We start from the raw sequence: 14,277 nt of genomic DNA, 5'->3' as shown, positions 1-14,277 counted from the left end.
GGTGCAAAAGCGATGCCCCCCGTAAGTAGAAACCATACTTGAAATTTGGAATTGTGCTAGTTTCCTGAACTAGCAATATGTGGCACGCTCCTCTCCTGTGATGCTGGGTAGTGGTGGCAGGCCATGGCACCCCGTCAGCCACGCCATCACAAGGGTAAGCAACTGACACACAGCCGTTCTGTCCCCACACACCCATTCTGATTTCCATGGTACAGTATTCAGTAAACTGCATGAGATATTCAACACTTGATTGTGAAATAGGCTTTGAGATGAGTTTTGCCCAAATGTAGGCCAGTGTCAGTGTTCTGAGCACATTTAAAGGATGCTAGTCTAGGGGCGCCTGGGTGGTTCAGTGGGTTAAGCGTCTGACTTCGGCCCAGGTCACGATCTCACGGTCCGTGAGTTCGAGCCCCGTGTCAGGCTCTGTGCTGACTGCTCAGAGCCTGGAGCCTGTTTCAGATTCTGTGTCTCCCTCTCTCTCTGACCCTCCCCCATTCATGCTCTGTCTCTCTCTATCTCAAAAATAAATAAACATTAAAAAATTTTAAAGGATGCTAGTCTAGGGGCGCCTGGGTGGGTCAGTCGGTTGAGCGGCTGACTTCAGCTCAGGTCATGATCTCACAGCTCATGATTTTGAGTCCCACATCGGGCTCTTTGCTGACAGCTCGGAGCCTGGAGCCTGCTTCGGATTCTGGGTCTCCCTCTCTCTGTACCTCCCCTACTCGCTCGCTCTCTCTCTCTTTCTCAAAAATAACTAAACGTTATATTAAAAAAAAATTGAAGAGCTTCCTGGAAAAAAACTAATCCTAAGGGAAGAGGAATACAAGCTTGTAAGATTCAGTAAGAAAGGCTTAGTCAGCAGGACAAGGGACAATTCAGGGGACAGCCTGGCGTTTGCCAGTCAGAACTGTCTCCTGGTTCAGCCTCACTGTAAGACCAGGTGCCTGCTCTGTGGAGGCGGGGGGCGGGTATGTGTGGGGGGGAAGAGAACAACAGGGGAGGCTGGAAGTAAAAGCCAGAAGCCCTGACTTCACCCTGTGCTCACTCTTCAGGCTGACTGCTAACATGGCTCAGCGCAGGAAGGAGAGAGAGATGGTTTCTCCTGTAACAGATCACAGGAAACTGTCACTTTGAGTCAACCCATGCTGAAAGGTCAGTCAGGACCGCTTTGCTCCGAGGGGCCCAAGAGCTCAAATAAACAAGCTTAGTGTCTTTAAAACATCATTCCCGAGCATTCAACACAAGCTCTGGGGGAGAAAATAAAATACAGGTTCTGCCTCAGGAATGAATCAGCTAAAGAAAACAAGTATGTATGTAAGTATTTATTTATCACTCCTCAAAGTACACCAGTAGCATCTGTGGTTTGCTCGTATGAAGCTAATGGATCCTCATAAAATTTTCACCATAATTTTGAGCTCATAAGCCCCATCTGTGACGCTACTGAGTTAACCAGTAGCTCTGTGGCATGCTGAGAATTGCCATTTGAGAAAGAACTAAACGTCTTTGAGCTGACACTTTTATAATTTTTTATCTTCCATGCTGGTCTGCACAGGAGCAAAGGCTGTCTGTCATGAAGCCAGCTTCAACGTTAGAAGACTTTGCAGGAGACGTTCTTACTGACTCCTTCTCTCCCAGTGGAACCAGCGCGCGCCTAGCTCATCCCTGAGACCTGGTCCCAGCACCACGTGGAGGAGGCAAAAGAAACAGACTTGAGCTCCAGCTTATCTGAATCAGCTTTTACCTGTTCTCCTCAATTCTCTCCTGAACCAGCAGCAAGAGCATTCAAGTCTCAGCTCTGGTTGATTTTCTCAGCTCCGAATGTTGCTCTGATATAAAGCAATCTTCCTTCTATGAAAAGCCAAACTTCATCCCCGAATTCCCTGAATTCCTTGCATAAGCCCCTCGTTTCAACCCGGACTGAACTGTTGCGTCTCAGAACGCGGACAGCTCTGAGCGCAGCTAAGTTCTCTTGCATTTCATTTTCAGAGGGATAATAGCGTGGGCAGTAGTTAAGAGTATGGGTCAAAGAAATTATAAGAGTGTATGTATACAACCAGAGGACAATACTTTTGATGCTCTGTTGTTAGTAGCATACATATTAAGGCTTGTTATGTCTTCTTAGAGAATTGACATCTTTATTATGTAATGCCCCTCATTGTCCCTGGTAACTTTTCTTGGTCTGAAGTCTGCTCTGTCTGAAATTTGTACACCAACTCCTGCTTTCTTTTGGTTAGTGTTAGCATGGTATATCTTTGCCTATCCATTTACTTTCAATCCATACATCTTTTTAAAAAAAATTTTTTTTAATGTGTATTTATTTTTGAGAGCGAGAGAGAGAGAGAGAGCAAGCAGGGGAGGGGCAGAGGGGGAAGGAGACATAGAATCTGAAGTAGGGTCCAGGCTCTGAGCTGTCATCACAGAGCCCGATGCGGGGCTCAAACTCACGAACCACCAGATCATGACCTGAGCCAAAGTCAGATACTTAACCAACTGAGCTACCCAAGCACCCCAATCCATACATCTTTATATTGGAAGCATCACTGCAGCATGTTTTTGCGTGTCTGCTCTTGCGACTTCATGAAAACTGACTCAATCAGCCTCCCCATCCCTGCAGGTGCTTTGCCTCAAACAGATACCCAAGGACCCCGTGTTTCACACTGTGCCGGTGTCTCTACCATTTGCTGGTCCTTGTGAAGTGCAGCCTGAGGAAACTTGGAAGCAGCTATCCTAGGTACTAGATATGACCCTTGAGTTCTGGACTGAGTTCTGGACAGAGTTCCATCTGCCCCTGCAGCACACCAGCTGCCTCAGGCCCCAACTTCCATCCCCAAAGCGCAAGGCCACACATGAGATGACACTACCAGCAGGTGCAGACAGGGCCTCCCGGGTGTGCAGTCAGCTCTGACTGGGCGGGAGGACCTGCCAGACTGGGGGTTTCTCATCTGTCATCACGGCTGTACTGTTGGTGCATCTTCAAGCTGTAGCTCCTCTAAATGAAGAGATGGCCATTTAGCTGCAATACACAAACCCAATTTGGGAACCCACATGATGTGGCTCTGGTCTCATTGGCAGGAATTATGGCACTTGAATCCGTCACAACCTGCAGAATAAGTGAAATTGTCGACACAGAGAAATGTGTTTGAAAACATGATGTGATCTATAGTTAAAGCCTACGGATTCTGCATCCACCTCAGAAATATTCTACTTCCAGAGCAATTTCTTCACTAACTAGCTGTCTCTTGAATGGACCATATGTCTTTTTCATTACTGTGTCAGCCCTCCTCCATTGTCAGCAATTCCCAGCTGCTGGGCGCGTTGATCCCCATCCAAAGGCCCAGACCTGCCCAGGTCCTGGGGCCATGATTCACGGAGGCTCTTTAGTCCCGCTCTACGTGCATATCTTGGTCCCTGCTGCAAACTCCCACCCCAGTGATTTTGAGTGGGTCTTACCTTGTTAACCACACTGTGCCTTGCTACCTGCCAGCTACCTGGCATGTGGACTTCTGGGCACCACTTCCCTGGGTTCCCCATCATTGTGTTACGTTGGGATTCATTAGTTCATGCAGCCATCCATGTATTCAGCGAATAACTACAGAGCATCTGCTAACGCCACATGCTTTCCTGTGCGCTCGAGACACGGTGGTGAACAAGGGGACCTGATTCCCCCTCTCTCAGAGGTTCTGGGCTAGGACAGCCACATACGGCCAACACAAGGCAAGCATGGCATTCTCAGTTCCTTCACATGTAGACAGGGATAAAGAAACAAAGGCTAGTGGGTCTGGTAACCTTCAGCCACGGTCGAGGGAAGCCGCTGCCACTGAGAGCTCAGGGTGAACCCGGGTCTCCTGTGACTTGTGCCCACAGCTACTTACATGTCTCTGGCATGAAACCCATCACACTACATGGCTACCCTTGTTAAATATTTGGTCTGTCCCTACCCCTGGCAGACAGTCTCAGGAGATGGAGGTGGTGTCTGTATCACTTCTGTCTCTATCATTCTCTCCAGATTGGGGGCAACTATTGCACTTTCTGCCTCCCTTTGGTTGTGGTCTCTTCCTTGGGTGGGTGCCCATGTTTCATCCACTTCAGGCCACAGGAAGAGACAGATACTTGCACCCTGATCAGGGTCCGGCTTACCAGACTTCCGCAATTAATTTTCTGAGTCCAGATCCATGAAATCCTTTTTTCTTCTCTTTTTAATGTTTATTTGTTTATTTTGAGACAGGGAGAGAGAGACACAGACAGAGAGAGAGAGAACATGTGTACATGCGTGTGTGCAGGGATGGGGCAGAGAGAATCCCAAGCAGGCTCTGCGCTGTGAGCACAGAACCCCACGTGGAGCTTGACACCGCTGAACTGTGAGATCAGGACCTGAGCCACGATCGAGAGTCAGACGCTTAACCAACTGAGCCACCCAGGCACCCCCTTCCGGAAGATATTTGCGGCTATGCTGGCCCACAATCCCTGGGTTATCGGCACATGGGCCCTTCCAGTGCTGGGCTCCTCCACTTAGTTCTCTGCTACCCACCCCGTGGCCACTTCCAATGTCTTGGCAGCATCTGTCCATACCCGCTTCTGGGCCTGTGGGAGGTGTAGTCACAGCTACCCCCAGGGATAGACACCACTATGGTGCCAGGCTCGGAACACTGGTCCAGAGGCAGGTGAGGCTGGCCCCTGCCCAAGGCAAGTCCCAAGACTTAAAATAGTGCCATTTACCTTTTGAAAGACAGAGGATGAGACTTTCTTTGTAACACATTTGGAGTGTGCCAGAGGCATGGCAAAGCCAAAAGCCCTTAAAGAGTCATGCAAGGGTTCTGCCGGTTAAGTGTCCTACTCTTGGTTTCGGCCCAGGTCACGATCTCACGGTTTCTGAGTTTGAGCCCCACGTCGGGTTCTGTGCGGACCGTGCAGAGCCTGCTTGGGATTCTCTCTCTCCCTCTCTCTCTGCCCCTCTTCTGCTCGCTCTTTCTCTCTCAAAATAAATAAATAAACTTTAAAAACTTAAAAAAAAAAAGAGTCATGCGATATCTAGGTGGAAGGTTGCGTCGGAGCCAATATCAGTTCCTATAACAATGGACTCTGGAGAAGGCATTTGATAAGCAAGATGCCTAACAACAAAAATAGTAGCTGATGCCAGGTGCTTAACTCCTAATTTACATATATTAGCTCCTTGAAGTCTCAACAAACCTACCATGTCAGCATTATTATTATTATGCCTATTTCCCTGGTGAGAAAACTGAGGTACACACGACCAATAGAAAGAACCTCATACTCACCAGAGTTTGCCATTATTTGTAGTAAGAAAGGCATCTAGAAAATAGAAATATCAGATTTCCACAACGAAACTGAGAAGGACGCGGTCTCCGGGTCCCAGCAGGATGTCAGATGAGGAGGGACAGGAGAACTCGGGAATGAGACGTGACTATTTCTAGACGTGACTATTTCTGAAATGTATGTGTTTTCAGCTACATTGTACGCTCTTCCTCCCCTCTCAGAAAGAGGCTCTACAGCTGATCGAAGCAGTGTTCCCAGCCCTGGCTGCACATTGAGAATCACCAGGGGAGATTTTTAAAATTCCGATGCCCAGACCAATGGAATCAGAATCTCTGGGGGTAGACGCAGCCGTCAGCATGAGTTAAAGCCCCCACTGATTTAAGGCGACGCTTGATCCCTTCCGTGGAAAGCTTTATCGCTTGAAGCGAAGGTGAATGTGGCCGTGGAAATCCTGATCAGCAAATGTGAGTAGCTAATCACAAGTCACCTCTTCTGGAGTATGAGCCACCTGGGAAGGAAGGCACAGACAACACACCAATAAGAAGCATGTGGTGACAACGGGGCCCCAGGGCACCTGACCCCCAGCCTGTCAAGCATGACAGAATGGAAACATGGCTCGAAAACCTCAAAGGCAATATTTGCAGGTAGGAAGCTGAAGGTGTTTGAGCCACAGAGAGGTGAAGCAATTTCAAAGACCATGGATGCTGCTGACGAGGTAAATGCTTCTGTGGGCAGAATGGAAACCCTGCAAACGACGCACAGCTACTAGGGCAGGCAGCTCGCTGGTACCTGGTGTTACAGAATATTCTTCTCGTGGCTGCATCGTCCCACATCACAGCCCCTTGGCTATAGCGCGCACACCTGAAGTCTGATGTCAGAGCAGAAAATAAAAACGCTTTGAAGCAGAAATTCCTGGGTTTGAAATCTTTCTTGACACGCCCTAGCTCTAACTACCCCTCCGAGATTTTGCTTCTTTATCTGGAAAAGGGGATCATTAATTCATTTAACAAATATCTTTTGAGCACCTGCCATATTCCAGACATTGTTGTAGATCAGGGGATACAGGAGGAAACAACACAGATGAAAACTCTTATTTTCTTGGAGTTCATATGTTCTTTGGGGGAAACAGACAGTAAACTAACAAACAAGTAAAATATATACCCTGTCAGAACGTGATAAGTGCTGGGAGGTCATACAAAGCAGAGAAAGGATATAAGGACGCTGGGGGATGAGGGATGCAATTTTATAGGATGATCTTCTCCCCGAGAAGATGACATCTGAGCAACAACCTGGATGAGAGCAGGGAGCAAGCCAGATGGAAATCTGAAAACCAGGTGTTTGAGGCAGAGGGAGAGGCAAGTGCAAAGGCCCTGAGACAGGAATGTGCCCTGTGTGCTGTGCTCTGGCATGACCTTATCTACCATCTAGGGGAGTGTGTGTGTATATACACATGTGTGTGTGCATGTGTGTATATATGTGCATATAATTTGGGGAAAGCATGAAAATAACTTGGGAATCCCCCAACAGAGTTGAGTAACTTGAGAACCATCCATCCCAAAGGAGAGGCTGTCACCTCTTCTGAATGGCAAAAATGAGCTATTTGTAGCCCAGTTGGTGACCTTTATGAGTTAACCCAGGCCCCCACAAGAACCAAAGTCCCCTTGCATTAATGAAAGGGGTCGCTGTTTGATAAAGGGATGAGGTCAAAACTTCCCACCAAGAGAAATGTCCTTTCCCCAAATGAGTCTGTGCCAGGTTGCCTCTGACAAAAAAGTAGCACACCCATGGAGAGGGGTACTTGCTTCCCAGATGAGCCTGTGAGAAAGGCAGCCAGAGCCCCTTGCAGGGGAGAGAGGGAAGGAGACTGTGACACCATCCCGTAGACACCCTTACCACTTCCTCCCAGGGATAGCAGAACCACCATTATCAGCTGAAAGGAAGCCTAAAACACTCTGGTTTACAAAACCTAAAGGATCTGAGGGGCGGAATCTCATCTTCTTGTGAAGAGCCAAGGATGAGGACAAACCCCAATGGAGTTGAGAGGGTCCCAGGTGGAACCAAGACAGAGGTCTGAAGCTGTACGGGCTGCTTCTCGGAAGTGCTTCCCTTGTATGCACAGGGAATGATCACAGTAAGTTACAAACTCTCCTCCTCTCACAGGACACTGCTCTTCTGAAATGTACCTGGCCCTTCAGTAAAACCTTCCCACGCTTCCATCCTGATCCAGCCTGGCAAAGACTGGTGAGCCAAAGACCAGGGGAGGACACCTAACTGCTCCCCAACCATCTGGGGACGATTTGGGGGCAAGAGGGCTGGAAAGGCACTGTCCCCCACTTTGTTAGTATGTGTGAGCTAAGCTCCAGTAACAAGCAATCCCAGATCTCAGTGGTTTAACATAGCCTGATGTGTGACAAGTGACTCTCCTGGATACCTCCACCTCCAAGCAAGTGTTGAGGATTGAATTCCTTTCATCATGGGCCCCACCCAGCTGGAAAACTTTGCTTCCAACTAGGTGGAGGGGAAAAAAGGGAGAAAGTGTGGGCAAATGTACACACGTAGAGTTTTAAGGCCAGGACTGAAAGTGGCATATATTTGCCTACAGCCCATAAGTTAGAACCCAGTCTGAGGTTGCAGACTGCAGGGGAGATTGTGAAATATGATATTCCTATGTTTCCACGCTATCATTGTCTATGCCACACCCCATTTGTGACTACTGGGCAAAAGTATTGCTAGTTAAAGCCAGCAGAAGAAGGACCTGAAGAAAAAAACCCTAGATTAGTTAGCACTGCTCCAAATGTGCACGACGTAATGAATTCCAGGCTCAAAGTCATAGTGAGGAGGCATGTTATCATACCTGAAGTCTGTCCCGATTATATTTTGTCTGGAATTTCAAAGGCTATGTGGGAGCTTTGGCTCAAGTGCTAATCTAAGATCATCCAAAAAATAGCCCTCTCAGACCTGATATCCCATTAGCTCTTGGTTCAGAAAGCTACCTAGCCCAAACTTGGGAGCAACTAGAGGGAGTATATCCTAGAGAAGAAAGGTAGGTTTCAATTTACTCTGCATTTATGGCAGTAAATAGCCAAATCCTCAGAAAGTCAAGAACATACGTAGGCTTTTTGAGATTAAAGCAATCTACCTCTACCTGATTCCTTCTTAGCCCAATCTAGTTCATCTTCACTACTGAAACCGATGCCTTTAACACTTGGTAGGAGCCTCTCATCCTAGAAAGATGCTGCTCTGGGGACTAGTCCCCCCACTCCACCCATGCCAAGAAATCCTCCAGCCTGAGCACACTATAGCTACCAGATTCTGGCTATAACTAGCAGAAGCAATCCCATAATGCTTAATCATAGTGGCATCTCTGAAAGCTCTTGGACAATACAAGATGAGTCTTGGAACCATCTCTCAGGGGAGAGAATGAGGGAAGAATGTATTTAGTGACTTCTATCTCCAACTGGCCAAAATTTCATCTTACGGGGGACTAACTCACTTGCACTTTGGTATTTCCCCTTGTGGGATGCAGAGTGGGGCTTTACACGGGCATCAACAGAGAACTCCCAGCATAGGAGGCACATGGTACATGCACATAGCTGAGGTGAGAAACTATCAAGATGTACCTGTGGGAAATCAGCCAACGCCCACGCAGAACCGGCCACCGCAACAAGAGAAAGGCAATGCTGAAAAGTGTTCGCATAAGAGCTTTTGATCCACAGGAACTCAATCAATGGTATCTATTGTTGTTATTATCATTGTGAGCTAGCTGCGTGCAGACACCAATCCTTAAACATGGATGGGCCTCTTTCCTAGAGTCTGGTGCTCTGAAATTTGACCTTGGGCCAGATACAAGCTGTCTCTTACAGACTTGGGCTGACTCATACCCCAACTTCAAGGGCCTACTCTAATTGGAAGCCCAGTAAACGCTAAGGGGGCTGGGGCTCCTGATGTTGCTATACTGAGCACCCCCCACCCCCCGCCTCAAGAGACCAAGGGGGATTTCCAGTAAGATGAGCTCTGCCCTGCTACTCTGACAAGCAGTGTCAGACTTCCAGGAATTGTACTTGTGTAACTTTGTCTGAAGCAGCATGGTTAAGAAATGCAATTAGCTGCTAAAAGCATAGATTGCAAGTGAGATGGTCCGATCCCTGGGAGACCATCAGTCAAGAAGTGGACAAAGGCATCCTTAGTCCACAGTGTTTATGCCTCTATTTCTTGATAGAGTTGGCTCATTTGCTCCCACTGTGGGCACAGCATGAAAATTTAACTCTAAAGAAATGGGTCCAAAATGGTGAGTGAGGATATCATTGCCCATCCTTACAAGACTCCATATATTTTGTTTGCTTGTTTTTGAGGGTAGCTGGTGATTAGACATAAGGGGAGAAAGGATAGGGAAGGAGTGAAGCTTGACATGATAAGCTCACTGTACTGCCAGGTACAGAGGGTTGGAAGATACCACCACACATCTGTGCCCTTGAGTCCTTGAGGCAAACGTGGTTGAAATGACCCACTGGATGTCACGGTAATAGGGTGTGGGCATCACTCAGAGACTTAGGTTCAGGCTTTGCTGCCAGAGGGCAAGCAATGAAGCCCATGACCCACTGCCCACAGAAACATGCCTGCTGACCAGCAATTGTCCGTCTTGGCTTGAGTGGGTCCTAATATATACTGTCAGTGGTTATTGTGAGTGCAGTAGCTAGAGTTCTGGCTCAGGAATTTGCCTTTAAGTCCTGGCTGTGCCTTTACCAGATTTATTTGATCTCCTTGTGCCTTTGTCTTATCATATGTCAAATGGAAAGAATGATTATACATCTCTCATACAGAGCCTCTAACGAGAGGCTCAGCATCTTCTTGGAGGGATTATAGATCTCTCACAGTATAGTTATGAGATTTAAATAAGATAATATAGAGAGAGTGCATGAAAGAGTGGCTAGCATATGAAAGGCCCTCAAAAACATTAGCTATTATTATTGCTGACATTTATTGAGTTAGCTTATGGATATAACAATGACCTAGACAGTATGTTAGGTGTATAACACATTTATCCTATGATCTCTATAATATTAATATCCCGCTGAAGAAACTAAGATATAGAGAGGGACTTCTCCAAAGCCACCCAGCTGATATCTTCAGGAGGTTTCTTTTTTTTTTTTTTTTAACTTTTTTTTTTAAGTTCATTTATTTACTTTAAGAGAGAAAGAAAGTGGGGGAGGGGCAGAGAGAGGGTGAAAGAGAGAATCCCAAGCAGGCTCCAAACTGTCTGCCCAGAGCCCGATGCAGGGCTCAAAATCACAAACCATGAGATCATGACCTGAGCTGAAATCAAGAGTTGGACACTCAACTGACTGAGCCACCCGGGCACCCCATCAAGAGGTTTCTTTTTGTTGTTGTTTTTAATGTTGTATTTATTGGGGGGGGGGGCAGAGAGAGGGAGACAGAAGATCTGAAGCAGGCACTGACAGCAGAAAGCCCAGTGTGGGGATCCAACTCACAAACTGTGAGATCATGACCTGAGCCGAAGTTGGACACTGTACCTATTGAGCCACCCAGGCGCCCCATTCAGGAAGTTTTTTAAGCAAATATCTTTTCCTTGTCTGGATACCTGCTATATCCTGTGTAATATCTGCATGATGACACCTACTGTAAAGATCTGTTTACCACTTTGTCTTTCCCTAAGGCATTAGCAAACTATAGTCCTTGGGTAACCTTGGTTTTTTAAGTAAAGTTTTATCGGAACACAGTCGTGCCCATTTATTTCCATATTGCCTATGGTTGCTTTCATGCTACAATGGCAGAGTTGAGTAACTGCACAAGACCATATGGTCCACAAAGCTGAAAATATTTACTAGCTGGCCCTTTATAGAAAATGTTTGCTAACCCCTGAATTAGACTATGAGCTCCTTGAAGTAGGACTCACGTCTTCCATCTCTGACCCCCTCATCTTCCCTAAATACGTGCTGAATGAGGGCTGAATGTGTGGCGGACAGAAGGTGAAGTGTCAGGATCTGAGCTCCACCTAGATCCTGGGAAGCCCCTCTGTGATGCTGTCACCTGCGTTGGTCCTCACAGGTGACCCTGAGCCAGGACCGACAGCAGGCCCCCACGTGATCACCCCAGCACCACTCACAGCCCCTCTAATGAGAGGCTCAGCATCTTCTTGGAAGGAAAGCCCTCTTAAATCCTCACTGTGAAATGGAAAAGATGCCACTGGAGATGCTTTGGAGAGCCATACCTCCACTCCTTTTTGCCTACTACTCCTGCCCCTGGCTTTGGTGCTGTGTCTTTCCTCAGAGCATTCATGAATTGAATCGGAATTCACCCTCCTGCCTGAGGCAGGCTGTCCCACAGTGACCACTCCAGCCTCTTGTTGGAAAACAACAACACACGAAAAAAATAGCTACCATTTATTGAACTCCGGCTCTGCCAGGCACAGGGCCATATATTTTATACAGTCAACACCAGTTCTTAGAACAGCACTGAGAGACAAAGTGGGTTTTATCATCCCCATTCAAAGATGAGGAAACTGAGGGGCGCCTGGGTGGCTCTGTCGGTTAAGCGTCCGACTTCGGCTCAGGTCATGATCTCGCAGTCTGCGGGTTCGAGCCCCGCATCGGGCTCTGTGCTGACCGCTCAGAGCCTGGAGCCTGTCTCGGATTCTGTGTCTCCCTCTCTCTCTGACCCTCCCCCATTCATACTCTGTCTCTCTCTGTCTCAAAAATAAATAAACATTAAAAAAAAATTAAAAAAAAAAAAAAAAGATGAGGAAACTGAGCCTCCAGAAGGATGAAGCCATCTGCCCAAGGTCACATAACCAGTAAGTACTGGAGGTGAAATGAAAACCCACTATTTCCTCTGTTCTCATGCCCATGACCTGCTTCCCCAGGGACTGTAACCCAGCAACTGGAACAGTGCTGAAACTGCATTCCATGATCTTTGAATCAAGTATTTTAGCTGCATCCATACTAGTGATCCAGCCTGGTTCATGACACATGAGGGTGTCATTTATGAGTGATGCATTCACTGTTCACTTGCCCTGCACCAGGCTCTAGGTTGGATACTCCAAACACAGAGGTAGACAGCACAGCTCTACCTCTCAAGGGTATCACTGCTTAGTAAAGGAAAGGAGAGGGAGAAGCCAGAAACCAGCACCACAGGGACGCCACTGGGTTGGAGGGAGGCGGGGGAGTGGGCGGGGCTCCTAGTGGGCGTGGATTCACGGTAGGCGGGGCTCTGGGGACTCCACCCACCTCCTTAGCTCTCCTTGACCTCTTACGTATGTTGTGGTTCCATGTAAGAGTCCCTTTTGCCAAGTTTGAAAACTTCAGCCCAGAGAAATGAACAAAGCATGAAGAACAAAGTGCTGATGCCATCACCGTCTGAAAAACAGGCTTTTCCCAAAAATCACATTCTCTCAGAAGTTCATAGAGACCAACTCCTAAATACATTCCTGGAGCGTTTTTCATCTGGGAGGACAATTAACCTTTGCAATTAGCTTCATCAACAGGAACTTAGTATCAAATATGTGGTCGCTTAGCAACAAGGAAGCAGCCGCCAGCGGGATTGCAGTGTCTTTGTTCCTGAGGTCTCATGGGGCTGCAGGCTGAGGAAACGCTGAGCTGGATTTCTAGACTCTGCAAAGCTCTTTGCCCAAAAGTACTGACCACCCAAGACCCTGCTGTCTGTGACATCCGGGTCTGGGGAGCCTGACTGGAACCCAGTCTCTCGGCAGTGATGGAGGAAGGAGAAGGCTCCAGCCTCCGGTGGGCTCATGGGCATCATCTGAGCCTCCAAGAAGGCCCGGCGAGGACGTGTTGGTCTGCTTCAGCCGTTAGAGCCCAGCTGCCTGGGAAGGCCAGGCATGCTGACTACCTGCTGCCCGGTCACGTGCCTTCTTTCTAATTGCCACAGGGCCCTCCTCATCTCCCAATTAAATCTCTTGCCCAGATGTACCCAGTAGGTGGAGCAGGATTTGGTCCCCAATCTCCCGCTCTTTCTGCATCCTGGCCTGCCAGGTTGTACTCCTTTCCTGGGCCTACGCTTCAGTATTGTACCAGATGAGTCTCTCTGGTCCCTCCCAGCTTGGTGTGTCTACATCTTCCTTCCCAAACTCACACCAACTCAGAGGTCAATGTAGGCTTCCGAGGCATTGGCTTGGACCTCTCTGTTCCCTCACATCCCTCGCCATGCTTCCCAGAAAGAAGAATCCTAATCCCTTCTGAGTCTCAGATTCCAAACCAAGAAGTGGTTAAGATTATGTGGGGGGAAATAGCAAGGGCTTTCCAATCAGCAAACCTGGATTCAGATCCTGCCTCTAATACTTACCAGCTGGGTCACTTGGGGGATGTAACCTCTCCATATTCCCTTCCTCTCATCTGTGAAGCACTGATAAGTACCTCAAAAGGATGCTGCGACAACTGTAGGGGAAGCCTGGCTTGGGATGGGTGCTCAAGAAACAAAAATAGAAAACAAAAAAAGAAAAACAAAAACCACTCCCAGACTGCTTTAATTCCTCCGTCTTCCCCAGTTCCTGTGGGAAGCTCCAAGACTTTTGTCTCTACGTCATTTCCCTCAGAAGGACTTCCCATTCTAACGTGAACCAGAGAAGTTTTAGATCAGGTGACTGCCGAAGCCGTCTCAGAGTGTGTACTTACAAACCCAAACAAGTACCTTGAAGGAAACGTCCTCCTTTCCTACGGAGATAAAAGTAATTTAAGGCAGACAGATCTTGTTTGAATTCGGACTCCCTCAAACAATAGTTTTGTGACCTGGGCAGACGCTTCCCTTTGCTCAGCTTCTGTGTCATCCTCAAATGTCACACATAGAGGAACGCCATACTTCCTCGTGGGGTTCTGTGGGAACTAAATCCAAAAACTGATATGAGGGAGCCCATCCCAGGGCCTGGCCTGAGGCTCACAGGAGGTATTCAGGTGCCATTGCGGGGTCTGAAGACACTTGACAAACACTGTCCTTATCACGCCTGTTGTGAATGTCCTTTGAAATCCTTAC

Source organism: Panthera leo, chromosome D1 (assembly GCF_018350215.1).
Source record: "Panthera leo isolate Ple1 chromosome D1, P.leo_Ple1_pat1.1, whole genome shotgun sequence".
NCBI lineage: Eukaryota > Metazoa > Chordata > Mammalia > Carnivora > Felidae > Panthera > Panthera leo.
This window is presented reverse-complemented; position numbering follows the sequence as displayed.